Source organism: Xenopus laevis, chromosome 5L, assembly GCF_017654675.1.
Source record: "Xenopus laevis strain J_2021 chromosome 5L, Xenopus_laevis_v10.1, whole genome shotgun sequence".
In the NCBI taxonomy this organism is placed as follows: Eukaryota; Metazoa; Chordata; class Amphibia; order Anura; family Pipidae; genus Xenopus; species Xenopus laevis.
In genome coordinates, this window is record NC_054379.1 from 140,701,493 (window position 1) to 140,717,177 (window position 15,685).

Genomic DNA, 15,685 nt, shown 5'->3' on the forward strand with positions numbered 1-15,685 from the left:
TCACTGCGCCTGAAGGCTGGGTAGGTTTAGGTGCATCTACATAGGGTTCAGGGTGGTGCACGTTGCTATGGACCAGCTACAACACAGCTGGGTGCATGTAGTTTATGTACTCCTCAATCTCCCAGGTAAAGCAAGGGTTGAAAGGAGATGGATAGGTTTGACAAATGTTGGAAAGGGTGAGATTGGGTGGGCAGGGGTTGGAAAGGGCTGATAGTGTGGGCAGGGTTTGGAAAGGGTGGGGTATGGTGGGCAGGGGTTGGAAAGGACGAGAAAGGGTGGGCAAGAGTTGTAAAGGGTGGGATAGGGTGGGCAGGAGTTGGAAAGGTTGTGATAGGGTAGGCAGGGGTTGGAACGGGTGGGATAGGGTGGGCAGGGGTTGGAAAGGTTTGGATAGGGTGGACAGGCATTGGAAAGAGTGGGATAAGGTGACAGGTTTGGAAAGGATGGGATAGGGTGGGCAGGAGTTGAAAAGGGTGGGATAGGGTGGGCAGGAGTTGGAAAGGGTGGACAGGCATTGGAAAGAGTGGTATAGGGTGTCAGGTTTGGAAAGGATGGGATAGGGTGGGCAGGAGTTGAAAAGGGTCGGATAGGGTGGGCAGGAGTTGGAAAGGGTGGACAGGCATTGGAAAGAGTGGTATAGGGTGTCAGGTTTGGAAAGAGTGGTATAGGGTGTCAGGTTTGGAAAGGATGGGATTGGGTGGGCAGGAGTTGGAAAGGGTGGGATAGGTTGGACAGGCATTGGAAAGAATGGGATAAGGTGCAAGGTTTGGAAAGGACGGGATAGGGTGGGCAGGAGTTGGAAAGGGTGGGATAAGGTGGCAGAGTTGGAAAGGACTGGATAGGGTCGGTAGGAGTTGCAAAAGATGGGATAGGGTGTCCAGGGGTTGGAAAGGACTGAATAGGGTGGGCAGGAGTTGGAATGGGGGGATACGGTGGCCTGGGGTTGGAAAGGGTGGGATAAGGTTGCAGGATTGGAAAGGATTGGATAAGGTGGGCAAGAATTGGAAAATAGTGGTATAGGGAAGGCAGTAGTTTAAAATGAGCATGGGTTTGGAAATACATAACCCAAGCATTATTACTTCTCAGTACATAGTAAGAAATTATTGTATTACACATGTGCATCTATGTGCAACCCTGTTATGGGGATCACTGAAGTTTCTGTAGAGTATGTTTAGGACCAGAACTGTCAGTCCCCAATGCTTCTGGCAGTTATTTGAGAGTCCCAGTTATGTTTCTGAAGAGTTTTTCCATTAGCCTCTGCATGTCAGCTCTGCTTCGGTTCTGCAGCTTCATTGTTGTCATGCACAGATTTGTCAGTATGTAACCGTGTGTTCATTGTTCCTGTCTTTCCTTTCTTTTCACTCTCCTCACCATGAGCATTTATTCTGCCGCAGCTCAGATCCATCAATATAAAGCAGTTCTTCAAGGATTTTCAGACCAATCCAAATAGCGATGATTTTTTTTTCTCCCTATTTAACTAAATTCGCTCCCTCTCACTTGGCTAAATATGATTAACATAGATGCAAAAATATATACTACGCTCACTGTAATTAACATAATAACACCCTAAGCCTCACGCATTATTATATATAACTCAGCTGGTACAGAGACCTAAGGAATCATGGGAGAATAATGGATTTGTGTGATTAGAAGGAGAGAAAGATTTCATGGTATAAAGGGTGAATCTTGGAGAGTCCTGATATAGAATATGGGTGGAATAAGTAATTCCTGGAACCAAGCTCCTTTCCCGGTTATGAAGCTTGGGCAGACAGTGGCGTAACTACCAGGGGTGCAAAGGGTGCAATCGTACCCAGGTCCACACCCCCTTGGGGCCCACAAGAGCCATGATAACAGTTATTGTGGGAGGCTGGGCAGGAGAGATTTTGCAGCATGCATGCCAACATTAGGCCGTGTATGTTCTTTGTATGTTTGCTTTAGTGCTGCTTCTGCTATAAGGCAAGGTGAAATCGCTCCATCGATTCTCTGCAACTAACTGGTACCTAATCATTTCCTGAATTGCAACATAATTAACCGCTGCTCGGCATGTTCCATATTCCTCGTGGTTATCCGATGCTCTAGTTACTCCAACGCGAAGAAAGAAATGTTATATTACATTCAAAATGCTTGAGGCACCGGTTCGTGGCTCTGGATCTTTGGAGTCTGCTCCCTGATTTGGTTTTTGCATTTGATCACGGTGCCTGGCGGAAATAAGTTAATAAAACTATTTACAATTGTGTTGTATATTAAATATTATTTTATTGCATAATTCTGGATGAGATGCTCTGCTAGGGTATAAAAACTATTTCCACGGTTGTAATTTTAGAGGTGTTTCATTGTGACTCTGCTGAGCTCAATCGAGAGGAAAAATGACCTGTGATAAGTGGAGTTGCAAGGAAAGCTACTCTTCCGCAACTCCCTAAGGCTGTCACATCGTCTTGTAGGAACAGCCACAATCCTATTTTTGAAATGTGTGAATAGCATCTCATCTGCAAAGATTGAGCAACTTGTTACTATCTAAAGGTGGCCATAGAAGTAGAGATCCTCTTGTTTGGCAATGTCGCCAAACAATCGTATCTCTCCCTGATATGCCCACATTGAAGTGGGCGATATCGGGCCCTAGGGCCCACGCTTGGATCAGAACAAGGTCAAACGAGAAGTCGGATTGCGGGACTGCATCAACGAAAATATGCAGCCGCGATCCGATGGGATTTTCTAACCTGCCAGATTGGCATCTGGCCAACTTTCGGCCAGACATCGATCAGGAAAGCCCGTCGGGGGTGTTACACATGGGCCTATAAGCTGCCGACTTAAGGTGGCCATACATGGAGAGATCCGCTCGTTTGCCGATGTCGCCAAACGAGCGGATCTCCCTCCGATATGCCCACCTTGAGGTAGGCAATATCGGGCTGATCCGATCATTGGGCCCTAGGGCCCAATGATCGGATCCTAACGATGCCTAAAGGGCGGTCGGATCGCGGGACCGCATCAACGAATAGATGCGGCCGCGATCCGACGGGATTTTTTGTCCCATCCGATCGAGACTTTCGGCCAGATCTCGATCGGTGAAGCCCGTCGGGGGGCCCCATACACGGGCCAATAAGCTGCCGACACGGTCTGTCGGCAGCTTTTATCGGCCCGTGTATGGCCACCTTTAGTATGTCGGCAGCTTTTATCATCCGTTGTTCATGCCACTCAACACATTCCAAGCCTGTACATCTTTCCACATTGTGGACCATTAAAGGGTATTGTATTTGTGCTGATCTCAAGCTTTACTAGATGGAGTAGGACCAGGGAAATGTGGGAAAGGGCTGCCTGTAGAGAAAATAGCGCCCAACAATGGGCCAGATTCAATGCAGTGAAAAAAAGGTCACGTGAAAAGTCATGGACAAGATTCAATTTGGGATGCAACTCAATTCAGAAAAAAATCTCATTATTTATCACGTGAAAAATCTACTGAAGTCTATGGAAGTGACTTAGGAGAACAGTTTTTTCTCCTTGAATTAAATCTCGTCCATGAATTTTCACGTGATGAACCGTGACATAACGTTTTCTCACTGAATTGAATCTGGCCCAATGGGCCTCAAACATATAAACACTTGGATGAGATTCAATTCGAGGAAAACTTTGCTCCTAATTCACCTCTAGTTTTTTTCCCATCGACTTCAAAAGAGTTTTGACGGGATACCCTGTGAGATAAGTTTTATGAAGTGAATTGCATCTCAAATTGAATCTCATCCGTGAGTATTCACATGATGATCATTTTCTCACTGAAATGAATCTGGCCCAATGTGTGGAAAATTTGCTTCACAAATAATTCTGTTCCGTTCTGACTGGGAAACTACAAAAACCCTCCACTTTTGTTTATATTGTAGATACACCCATAGCGGGGGAACTCTAACGTATTTTGCTTTAAAGCAGTTGTACCACTATGTTTCTTTCCTCTTTACATCTCTTATGGTTCTTTTACTATAATTCTTCCATTTATTCTTCCTTTTCCTCTGGCTTTTCTTCCCTTCCCTTATACACCTCTTCCTTAATGAGTGTATGTGTGTGTGTGTAAAATTAACTGTTAGTGTTTATGTGTGTAAGGGCAACTGTGTGTAAGAAGGTCTGACAAACCCTGTGTGAGTTATAGAGACTATAATGAACTTGTGTATAAGTGTGTAATTATTGAATCTTATAGGTACAGGTTGCCTGTGGGATTTGCCTACAACCATTCTCTCATTAACCCCTACAGTACTATGCCCTGCTGCTCCATTAAATCCCCCACCTATCCATGGTCTCACTCTATTCACTCTCCTCTTTTACCCTTTCCCTTCTCATTCTGCTGAGTTACCCCCACACTCACCTCTCTCTCTCTCTCTCTCTCTCTTCTCTCTCTCTCTCTCTCTCTCTCTCTCTCTCTCTCTCTAATAACCCTCTGTCTCACTTTATTCACTGTCCCATTTTCCCTTCTCATTCTGCTGAGGTACCCTCTCTCTCTCTCTCATATCTGTCTCTAATAACCCTCTGCCTCACTCTATATATTTCTGTATAGATAGAAATATCTGTAATATTATAATATATTTTTTTACACCTCACCCCCCTCTCCTGCTCTTGTGATGTATCCACCTCATTATTTCTTTTTGGATGCCTCTTATCTTTTAACCCTTCTGCCTCTCTGGGAACAAAGCAGTTTCCCCATAGACTGAAATGGAATGTATAAACATAGATTCTATGCTAGTGACATTTTGTTGTGCACAACCTGTTCTTGCTGTTGTTACTCTACTTTATGTACAGTGAACCCCCATTTTACATTTTTCAGGGGACCAGAAAAAATGGTGTAAAGTCAGGGAAATGTATTATGCATTATATATATATTGGTGGCACCACGAAAAATGGTATAACATATGAAAAAACTTAAAATGAGGGAATGTAAAATGGAGGCTTCACTGTAAGTATCCAGCTGGAACTCCTGAGGGAATAACATTTTAAAAACCACTGGCTAGTAATTGTGCTAAGAAAGTAGAAAATACCAAGTGCTGTGCTGGCAAACAAGGAGTTTGTGTCACTAATAGAATGGCAATGCTATACATGTGCAACACTTACTACTTTATATATTTATACAAAAGCTTTGTGTGGAAACCAAAATATGGGTACAAGTCATTTGTGTAATATGTTTTCTTCCTTGCTCCCCCCTGGAAAATTGTAAAGAAAGTCAGGGTCAAACCCCTTTATCAAGACTCGATAATATTTACATTTTGTGTGTTGTAAAATATACTGTAATTCCAACCACTAACAAATATTTGTCTTTTCCATTTCCTCGCAGAGTTTGGCCCAGTGACTGATCATTGCCAATGGAAATCACCCACTGAAGAGTTAACCTGTCCATGGAAAAGTTGAATTAACAGTCCCCTTCCTATTGCCTCTCTACCCTCGACCCTCTTCTGCTTCCATGACAACCACATAGCTGTATATTTCTGTAAGTTCCTGCATTGTACAATTCCCCCTTTCTCTGATTTGTCACGTGTTCAAAATGTTGAAGTTTGTAACAGTAATTTCAAAGAAGAGAATACAAAAATATTGTACTAAAAAAATTTTAAAAACTAAATTGCACTCAATAAAAAATTAATCAAATGAAGGCTCGTCGTGTTTCCTTATCTGAAATCCGTCAAAATCCATGAAGGCCCCAAATAAGTGATAATGCCAGATTGTGACCTTTACCTGGGAATTGAGATGTGCATCTCTTGCAGCACTTCTGAAGGCATCTGGGGACCAGAAGAGAAAGTAAGGGCAAGGCCAGACGTGGCGTTTTGTCTGCGTTTTTACATTGCGTTTTAAAAAAGAACAGCTAGGTGTAAATACGCTACTGAAACCACATGCGACCGTCAACATGTGTTTTTCATGTGTTTTTCAGCACGTAGGATTCTTTTCCCAACATACACTTCTCATTGTTCTCAATTTGGACGCCATATTTAAAATACACTGCGTATTTACGTAAAGTGTGGTTTCAAACATGCAGATCCCATAGAGTTTATTGATTTAATAGTTTCTTGACATATTGGCGTTTCTGCTAAAAAACGCCAATACTGGTGTCCTGTGGCGGATTTCAGCTTGCAAACGCCCTGTGAGAATTGTCATAGTGTGTTTTCCATTAGTTTCAGTGGTAGTCTAGTTTATGCGTATTTACACCTGGCTGTTCTTTTAAACACGCAGCGTAAAAACGCCGCAAAAACGCCACGTCTGGCCTTGCCCTTAAGCATCACATTCCTTATTTAAGTATGATGTAGAGAGAGATATTGTGAGACAATTTGCAATTGGTTTTCATTTTTTATTATTTGTGATTTTTGAGTTATTTAGCTTTTTCAGCAGCTCTCAATTTGCATCATAACCAATCTGGTAACTAGGGTCCAAATTACCCTAGCAACCATGCATTGATTTGAATAAGAGACTGGAATATGAATAGGAGAAGGTCTGAATAGAAGGATGAGTTATAAAAAGTAACAATAACAATACATTTGTAGCCTTACAGATAGGGTTGCCACCTGTTTTGACAACAAGGGCTGCTTGGGTCAAAACGTCCTGCCCAGTTTTCCAAATAAGGAAAACTGTGAAGGATTCCCTTGAATGACACAGTGATCGGCCAATCGCCGATCACTGCATCATAGACCCACCCCCTGATTGTACAACCACTCCTACCTACGTCATTGTCCCGCCCATTGATAACACGGCCCGTCACCCTGCCCGGTCTCAGCCTTATGGAAAGGTGGTAACCCTACTTACAGAGTATTTGTTTTTTAGGAGGGAGTCAACAACGCCCATTTGAAAGCTGCAAAGAATCAGAAGAAAAAGGCAAATAACTATAAAACTATAAAAATAAATAATGAAAACCAATTGAATGTTGCTTAGAATTGTCCGTTCTATAAAATAATAAAAGTTACCTTAAAGGTGAACCACCCCTTTAAGTGTCAGTAAAGCCACTTGAGGCTTAAGAAAAGTCCACAGTCCACTGGGCAGAATTCTACATAAAAACACACAAGAGCTTGGTTGCTGCATCATACTTAGCAGCGCAACCAATCACTGTGAGTCTTCCTGTAACATCAGTATAGTTGGGGATCACGTACCTTTACCATCCCTAGAAAACAAACCCAGTGAGAATGTATCTTGCCCTGGTTCACAGCTAAATACTTCAGATAAGGCCAAACTTTGTACATGGCACAGTAAAACTACACCAGCTCTTAAACAACATAATTTCAAGTATAGGCATGGGACCTTTTATCCTGAATGCTTGGGACCTGAGGGTTTCCGGATAATGTATCTTTCTGTTATTTGGATCTTCTTACCTTAAAGCTGGCCATACACGGTCCGATAAAAGCTGCCAACAGACCGAGTCGGCTGTTTATTGGCCTGTGTGTGGGGCTCTCTGATGGGCTTCCCCGATCGATATCTGGCCAAAAGTCAACCAGATGTTAATCAGGCAGGGGTAAAAATCCAACCGCATCGGGCCCAGCATCGGATCAGCCCGATATCGCCCACCTCAAGGTGAGCATATCAGGGAGAGATCCGCTCGTTTTACCGAATTTGCCAAATGAGCGGATCTCTACTGTATGTGTATGGCCACCTTAAGTCTACTAGAAAATCATGTAAACATTAAATAAACTCAATAGGCTGGTTTTGCCTCCAATAAGGATTAATTATATCTTAGTTTGGATCAAGCACAAGGTACTGATTTGTTATTACAGAGCAAAAAGGAAATCTTTATTTAAAAATTTTGATTATTTGGAAAAAATGGAGTCTATGGGAGATGGCCTTTCCATAATTCAGAGCTTTCTGGATAATGGATTTCTGGATAATGGATCCCATACCTGTACAACTTTGTAGCTTCTCCCATATTCCTTGAAGGAAAGTCCTCTCCACCCTCCTACACCAAGAAGTCCTAAGTCATTGGTAACCGGTGGCTTTCAAGGAACATGTTGCTCCCCAATCTCTTGGATGTTGCTCCCAGTGGTCTCAAAGCAGGTTCTTATTTCTAAATTCCTGGCTTGGAGGCAGGTTTTGGTTGCATAAAGCAGGTTTACAACCAATCAGAGACTACTGTAGGATGCCAGTCCACATAGGAGCGACCAGACAGCCAATCACAACTCTTATTTGGCACCCCCAGGAACTTATATCATGCTTGTGTTGCTCCTCAAGTTTCTTCACATTTAAATGTGGCTCATGGGTAAAAAAGGTTGGAAAATACCTCTTGCTTGTGTTTGGGAATTAATCAAAGGGCAAAAAGATTGATAACCCCCACAGTTTTCTAATATTTTTTTTAAATAATTTCATAATGTCTTGGGGTAGCACCACACTTACTTTCCGCCCATAAACTACTCTTCAGTTGTTGAACTGACTGTGTTGTAAAGTCAGTGGGGATCATTTATAAACACTGGGCAAATTTGCACCTGGGCAGTAACCCATAGCAACCAATCATCTTTTTCAGTCAGCTGCAAATTGAACGCTGAAAGCAATAATCTGATTGGTTGCCATTGGTTACTGCCCAGGAGCAAATTTGCCCAGTGTTTATAAATGAGCCCCAGTGTGCCTGACTCACTAACATAAATCTGTTTGTTGGCTATGTTTTAAAGATAAAATTCAGACTGAGAAATTCCCAGCAGCTTCACATTTCTGAACACATTACTAACGGTTAGAAAACATTTACAAATGTGGATTTTGATCAATTCATCAATTTGTCAGGATGCTTTAAGGAGAACTTTATTCTGTTCCATGGGGAGTGATAAACGCAAACATTGAATCATTATATTGCAGGAAATTAAAGGGATATTGTCATGGGAAAAAAATTTTTTTCCAAAATGAATCAGTTAATAGTGCTGCTCCAGCAGAATTCTGCACTGAAATCCATTTCTCAAAAGAGCAAACAGATTTTTTTGATATTCAGGTTTAAAAATCTGACATGGGGCTAGACATATTGTCAATTTCCCAGCTGCCCCAAGTCATGTGACTTGTGCCTGCATTTTAGGAGAGAAATGCTTTCTGGCAGGCTGCTGTTCTTTCTCAATGTAACTGAATGTGTCTCAGTGGGACATGGGTTTTTACTATTGAGTGTTGTTCTTAGATCTACCAGGCAGCTGTTATCTTGTGTTAGGGAGCTGCTATCTGGTTACCTTCCCATTGTTCTTTTGTTTGGCTGCTGGGGGGGAAAGGGAGGGGGGTGATATCACTCCAATTTGCAGTACAGCAGTAAAGAGTGATTGAAGTTTATCAGAGCACAAGTCACATGACTTGGGGCAGCTGGGAAATTGACAAAATGTCTAGCCCCATGTAAGATTTCAAAATGGAATATAAAAAAATCTGTTTGCTCTTTTGAGAAATGGATTTCAGTGCAGAATTCTGCTGGAGCTGCACTATTAACTGAATCATTTTGAATTTTTTTTTTCCCATGACAGTATCCCTTTAATGACCATTGGGTTAAATGTAATGTTTTTTCCAAAAGATTATTAAATCTTAAAGAATTGCATGTTTAGTTACAGAGTAACTGTCATTACCACCTGGTAGGCCAAAACTAAATAATTAAACATCATCCGCAATGTTTTAAAGATTACCTCTTAGTCAATGACAGCCCAAAAAAAAAAACCGTAGAGGTGGAGACTAGAGATGTCGCGAACTGTTCGCCGGCGAACTTGTTCGCGCGAACATCGGGTGTTCGCGCTCGCCGGAAGTTCGCGAACGTCGCGCGACGTTCGCCATTTTGGGTTCGCCATTGTTGGCGCTTTTTTTTGCCCTCTCACCCCAGACCAGCAGGTACATGGCAGCCAATCAGGAAGCTCTCCCCTGGACCACTCCCCTTCCCTATAAAAACCGAAGCCCTGCAGCGTTTTTTCACTCTGCCTGTGTGTGCTGAAGAGATAGTGTAGGGAGAGAGCTGCTGCCTGTTAGTGATTTCAGGGACAGTTGAAAGTTTGCTGGCTAGTAATCGTTTTGATACTGCTCTGTTATTGGAGGGACAGAAGTCTGCAGGGGTTTGAGGGACATTTTAGCTTAGGTAGCTTTGCTGGCTAGTAATCTACCTTCTACTGCAGTGCTCTGTATGTAGCTGCAGTGGGCAGCTGTCCTGCTTCTGATCTCATCTGCTGACTGCTGCAATAACAGTAGTCCTTGTAAGGACTGCTTTTATTTATTTTTTTGTTGTTTTACTACTACTACTACTACTACTATAAGAGCCCAGTGCTATTAGTCTAGCAGTGTTGGGGAGTGGGACTGGTGTGCTAATCTGCTGCTCCTAGTAGTTCAGCAGCACCAACTTTAATTTTTTTTTTTTAATATTCATTTTTTTTTATTTTACTTTTTTTTATTTTACTACCGCTGTAGTAGTGTATAAGTTGACCTTTTAGGCATTATTTGCCCTGTAGGCATTATTTGCACACTGTTTTCTTCAACCCGCCATCTAGCTGTGTGACCTTGTTCACATTCTGTCTAAATATCCATAATATTACCGTCTCCAGAAAAAACACCGGAGTGACTTTTTTCAAGCAGCATTCATATATTTTACGTAATCCGTATCCACCGCTGTAGTAGTGTATACGTTGACCTTGTAGGCATTATTTGCACAGTGTTTTCTTCAACCCGCCATCTAGCTGTGTGACCTTGTTCACATTCTGTCTAAATATCCATAATATTACCGTCTCCAGAAAAAACACCGGAGTGACTTTTTTCAAGCAGCCATAATATATTTTACGTAATCCGTATCCACCGCTGTAGTAGTGTATACGTTGACCTTGTAGGCATTATTTGCACAGTGTTTTCTTCAACCCGCCATCTAGCTGTGTGACCTTGTTCACATTCTGTCTAAATATCCATAATATTACCGTCTCCAGAAAAAACACCGGAGTGACTTTTTTCAAGCAGCCATAATATATTTTACGTAATCCGTATCCACCGCTGTAGTAGTGTATACGTTGACCTTGTAGGCATTGTTTGCCCAGTTTTTTTGGCCGCAGCCACTGAAGCACAGAGGCCAGAAAAAATATGCCATATAAATGCTGAAAATAGTCATTTTTTGCCATACGTTGACTCAACGTATATGGCAAAAAATGACTATTTTCAGCATTTATATGGCATATTTTTTCTGGCAACTGTGCTTCAGTGGCTGCAACCAAAAAAACTGGGCAAACAATGTCTACAAGGTCAACGTATGGCGAAAAATGACTATTTTCAGCATTTATATGGCATATTTTTTCTGGCAACTGTGCTTCAGTGGCTGCAACCAAAAAAACTGGGCAAACAATGTCTACAAGGTCAACGTATGGCGAAAAATGACTATTTTCAGCATTTATATGGCATATTTTTTCTGGCAACTGTGCTTCAGTGGCTGCGTCCAAAAAAACTGGGCAAACAATGCCTACAAGGTCAACGTATGGCAGTTGTTTAAAGAGAACAGTAGATTACTAGCCAGCAAAGCTACCTAAGCTAAAATGTCCCTCAAATCCCTGCAGACTTCTGTCCCTCCAATACAGAGCAGTATCAAGCAGATTACTAGCCAGCAAACTTACTATCATCTGTCCCTGAAATCACTAACAGCTCTCCCCCTACACTATCTCTTCCAAGCACACACAGGCAGATTTTTCAGATACATTTTTGCCCTTGATCCCCCTCTGGCATGCCACTGTCCAGGTCGTTGCACCCTTTAAACAACTTTAAAATCATTTTTCTGGCCAGAAATTTTTTTTTTAGATGTTAAAGTTCGCCTTCCCATTGAAGTCTATGGGGTTCGCGAACCGTTCGCGAACCGCTCGCGTTTTTGCGCAAGTTCGCGAATATGTTCGCGAACTTTTTTTCCGACGTTCGCTACATCCCTAGTGGAGACTACCCCATCACTGTTCTGAATGTGAAGCAATTATCTGGAAATAGGTAACTACAACTAATTCATGAATACTACTGACATACAGGTGTGGGATCTGTTATCCTGAAACCCATTATCCAGAAAGCTCCGAAATTATGGAAAGGCTGCCTCCCAAGGTCTCTATTTGATCCCAATAATTCAAATTTTCAAAAACAATTGCGTTTTTCTCTGTAATAATAAAACAGTATCTTATACTTGATCTAAACTAAGATATAATTAATCCTTATTGAAAGCAAAACCAGCCTATTGGGTTTATTTAGTGTTTACATGATTTTCTAATAGATTAAGATATGAAGATCCAAATTACCGAAAGATCTGTTAACAGGAAACCTCAGGTACCGAGCATTCTGGATAACAGGTCACCTACCTGTACTGCTTTCTTGACTTGCTGTAAATACTTCTACCTCCACCACACTTGCACTGAAACTTCCACCATTCTTCCATACCTTCCTTATACCCTCCCAAAATGTTTAATTCATATTTAAATTACGGAAAGATCTGTTATACGGAAACCCTATGTCCCGAGAATTCTGGATAACAAGTCTGTACTAGATAAGCCTTAAGACAAATGAACCAGTAAACACATGACGCACCTTGCTTTATAAAGTAAAAGAATATCATTTTTATCTGAAGGTTATGATGGGATTAGAGCTTGTCAGTAAGGCAATTTGCTAAGAGGAAAAACATTCCTTTCTTTTAATGAGTGCAGATGTATTCAGAGAAGATTATTTTATCCCACGGTCAATAAAGGCTTCATCGCTGTTCTCTATAATCCTGGTCTAATTCAAGGGCATCCCACCCAATTTCCATAAATGTAGATAAGCGTATAAAGAACTCTTGTGGATGCAGGGTATTAAACAAATAAGTCATTAACTATTTCAACTTGTACTTTCTTATGGGAAGATTCCAGAACTGCTGTTCCGTTTTTTTGTTTTTGTTTTCAATTTATTTATACACCAAAACCAAATAGTTAGTTACGCATTAACAGGTATGTGAAATGTATTAATATTTTATTAGTGTCAGATTGTGTATATGTTCTTCCAGAGTTCATAGAGACATAATAAAACATACATGGAATGTCTATATACAATGGACAAAATCTGTGATCATGTAGTTAATACGGTCACAATGGACTCTGTTACGGAAAGATCTGTTATCCGGATAACAGGTCCAATACATGTACTGTGGGGACTGGGGACTCACTGGAGCTCAAAAACATCACATAAATAGTTCATATTCACCACTTGGCTTTGGCTCTAGTCCAGTGGTCCCCAACCAGTGGCTCATGAACAACATGTTGCTCTCCAACCCCTTGGATGTTGCTCTCAGTGGCCTCAAAGCAGGTGATTATTTTTGAATTCCTGTCTTGTAGGCAAGTTTTGGTTACTTAAAAACCTGATTTACTGCCAAATACAGTCTCCTGTAGACTGTCAGTCCACATAGGGGCTACCAATAGCCAATCACAGCCCTTAATTGGCACTACCCAGGAACATTTTCCGCGCTGCTGTTGCTCCCCAACTCTTTTTAAATCCGAAAGTTGCTCATGGGTGAAAAAGTTTGGGGATTCTTGCTCTAGTCTGTTACATGAGTTATAATCACTATTTAATTCACCTCTTATTCAGCTACATATGAATGTCTAGGAGCATGGTATAACACACCCCAACTCATTTCACAAGACATTTTTCGCATAAGGTGCCTTTTAATTTACTTCTCTCTGTTCCGGAAACCTCTGCCAGAAAAATATGAGAACAAGACGTCCCTTTAAACAATGACATTGTCAGAGACAGGTAATTTTTATGGCTGTTGCCTGGTTACTGACTAAAAACAACAATCATAAGGCAATTCACGCAACGCATAAAATAAACAATCCCTCGATAAATATATTAATCGTAATTACTCTTCAGAAATAAACAGCAGCGCTCTGTCCTTCACGTGACATTAATTCCAATAAAGCAAGAGTTGAGTGGAGAAAATCTCTTGTATAAATAAATAAGCACTAAATGGATAATAGAGATGAAAGAAGAGAATGCCGTTAGCCATCAGTCAGTTTACATAGGAACAAATACGTCAAGGAAAAACACTTCAGTGGTCTGGATAAACAAACCGAAAAATAAGGGCAGACACGCTGCGATTCAGGGAAATTAGTCGCCAGGCGACAAACTCCTCTTCTTCGGGGTGACAATCTCACCAAACTGCCTTCCTACCGGCTAGAATGTAAATCGCCGGCGGGATGGCACTTGGAGCGATTCGCTTTCCGAAATCGCCCAAAGTTTCCTTGTGAGGCAACTTCGGGCGACTTCAGAAAAGGAAACGCATCCCGATGGCGATTTACATTCTAGCCGGCTGCAGTTCGGGGAGATTGGTCGGCCCGAAGAAGAGGAGATTTGTCGCCAGGCGACTAATCTCCCCCAAACACAGCATGTGTCTCTGCCCCAAAGGGTTCAACAGAAGCCACCTTCACATTTGATATGGGATAAGATGTATTTAATCATTTGCCATGGGAAAAGACTTAAAGGATAAGTAAAATTTTAAAATAAGTGAATGTAAAATTGATGAGGGTGATATTCTAAGAACATTTTTTCAATTGACATTCATTATTTATTTTATTTTTTTTCCAAAGATATTAATGGAAATACGTAATGTTAATAGGAATGAATTTTGTAACAACAGCGCCACCTGCTGGTCAGTTTCTGACCATTCTGACCAAGAAGTAGTCAAGGAAGTTGTCAGGAGAAAGAAAGAAGCTGCTCTGATGTTCTTCTGGTTAGGAAACAAATTAGAAACCATTCTCAATTCTTTCCTAAGCAGAAGAACATCAGAGCAGCTTCTTTCTCCTGACAACTTTCTTGACTACTTGGTGGTCAGAATGGTCGGAAACTGACCAGCAGGTGGCGCTGCTGTAGATTCTTAGAATGACCCATCAATTTTACATTCACTTATATTAAAGGTTTACTTATCATTTAAAGGGAAAAAGAAATAGACAAGCAAAGTGGTGTATATACACAAGTTATCCAAGTCCAATTATAGAATTCCATTCCAATGGAGAGAAAATCTAGACATTTATGCTTATATTTATCTGCATCTTGCTGTACCAAGGTTGTTTCCTATACACTTACAGAACTAACTGCACCAGGGAGAAAAGGCTATTGAGTAGGACTTAGTGACCCTCAGCCCTTTCTTCACATAGACCTCAAACATTGACCATAGTCAACAAAGGCCTCATCAATTGAACCTTTGCTTCTGACACTACAATTGAGAGCATATTTATCAAGGGTAGAATTTCGAATTTCAAAAACTTTGAAATTCGAATTCAAAAAGACCAACTGAAATTAAGTCGAAATTTTGTTTGGTCGAAAAGGTCCGTTTTCGAATGAATAGGTCCGTAATCTTTGAAATTCGAATTCAAAAAGACCAACTGAAATTAAGTCGAAATTTTGTTTGGTCGAAAAGGTCCGTTTTCGATTGAATAGGTCCGTAATCAGCAGAATTCGAATCGTACGAATCGAAGGAATAGAGCATTCGATCGAATTCGATACAACGTTTTTCCCCAAAAGAAACTTTTTTTTTCAAGGTATACCAATTGACTCCAAGTGGATTCTAGGAGCTCACCCATAGACTAAAACAGCAATTCGGCAGGTTATAGATGGTGATTGGTCGAAGACAAATTTTGAAAGAGATAGTACATAGTAAATTTCAATATCCACATTTTTTTTAAAATTCAAATTGAATTTGGCGAAGTACACAAACATAGCTCGAAATTAGAATTTTTTTCATTCGAAAATTCACCTCGACCTTTGATAAATCTGC

The 15,685-nt window shown here is 41.1% G+C and overlaps 1 protein-coding gene across 1 annotated transcript in view; it reads left to right on the plus strand.

Moving 5' to 3' along the window:
• Window positions 1–5,616, plus strand: part of LOC108717147 (ephrin type-B receptor 1-B-like) — a 186,407-nt gene extending 180,791 nt beyond the window's left edge. Inside the window, exon 17 of the transcript XR_005961394.1 lies at window positions 5,309–5,616. The gene's annotated coding sequence lies outside the window, so the exon portion shown is untranslated. The remainder of the gene's footprint in view (window positions 1–5,308) is intronic.
• The last annotated feature ends 10,069 nt before the right edge of the window (window positions 5,617–15,685 follow it).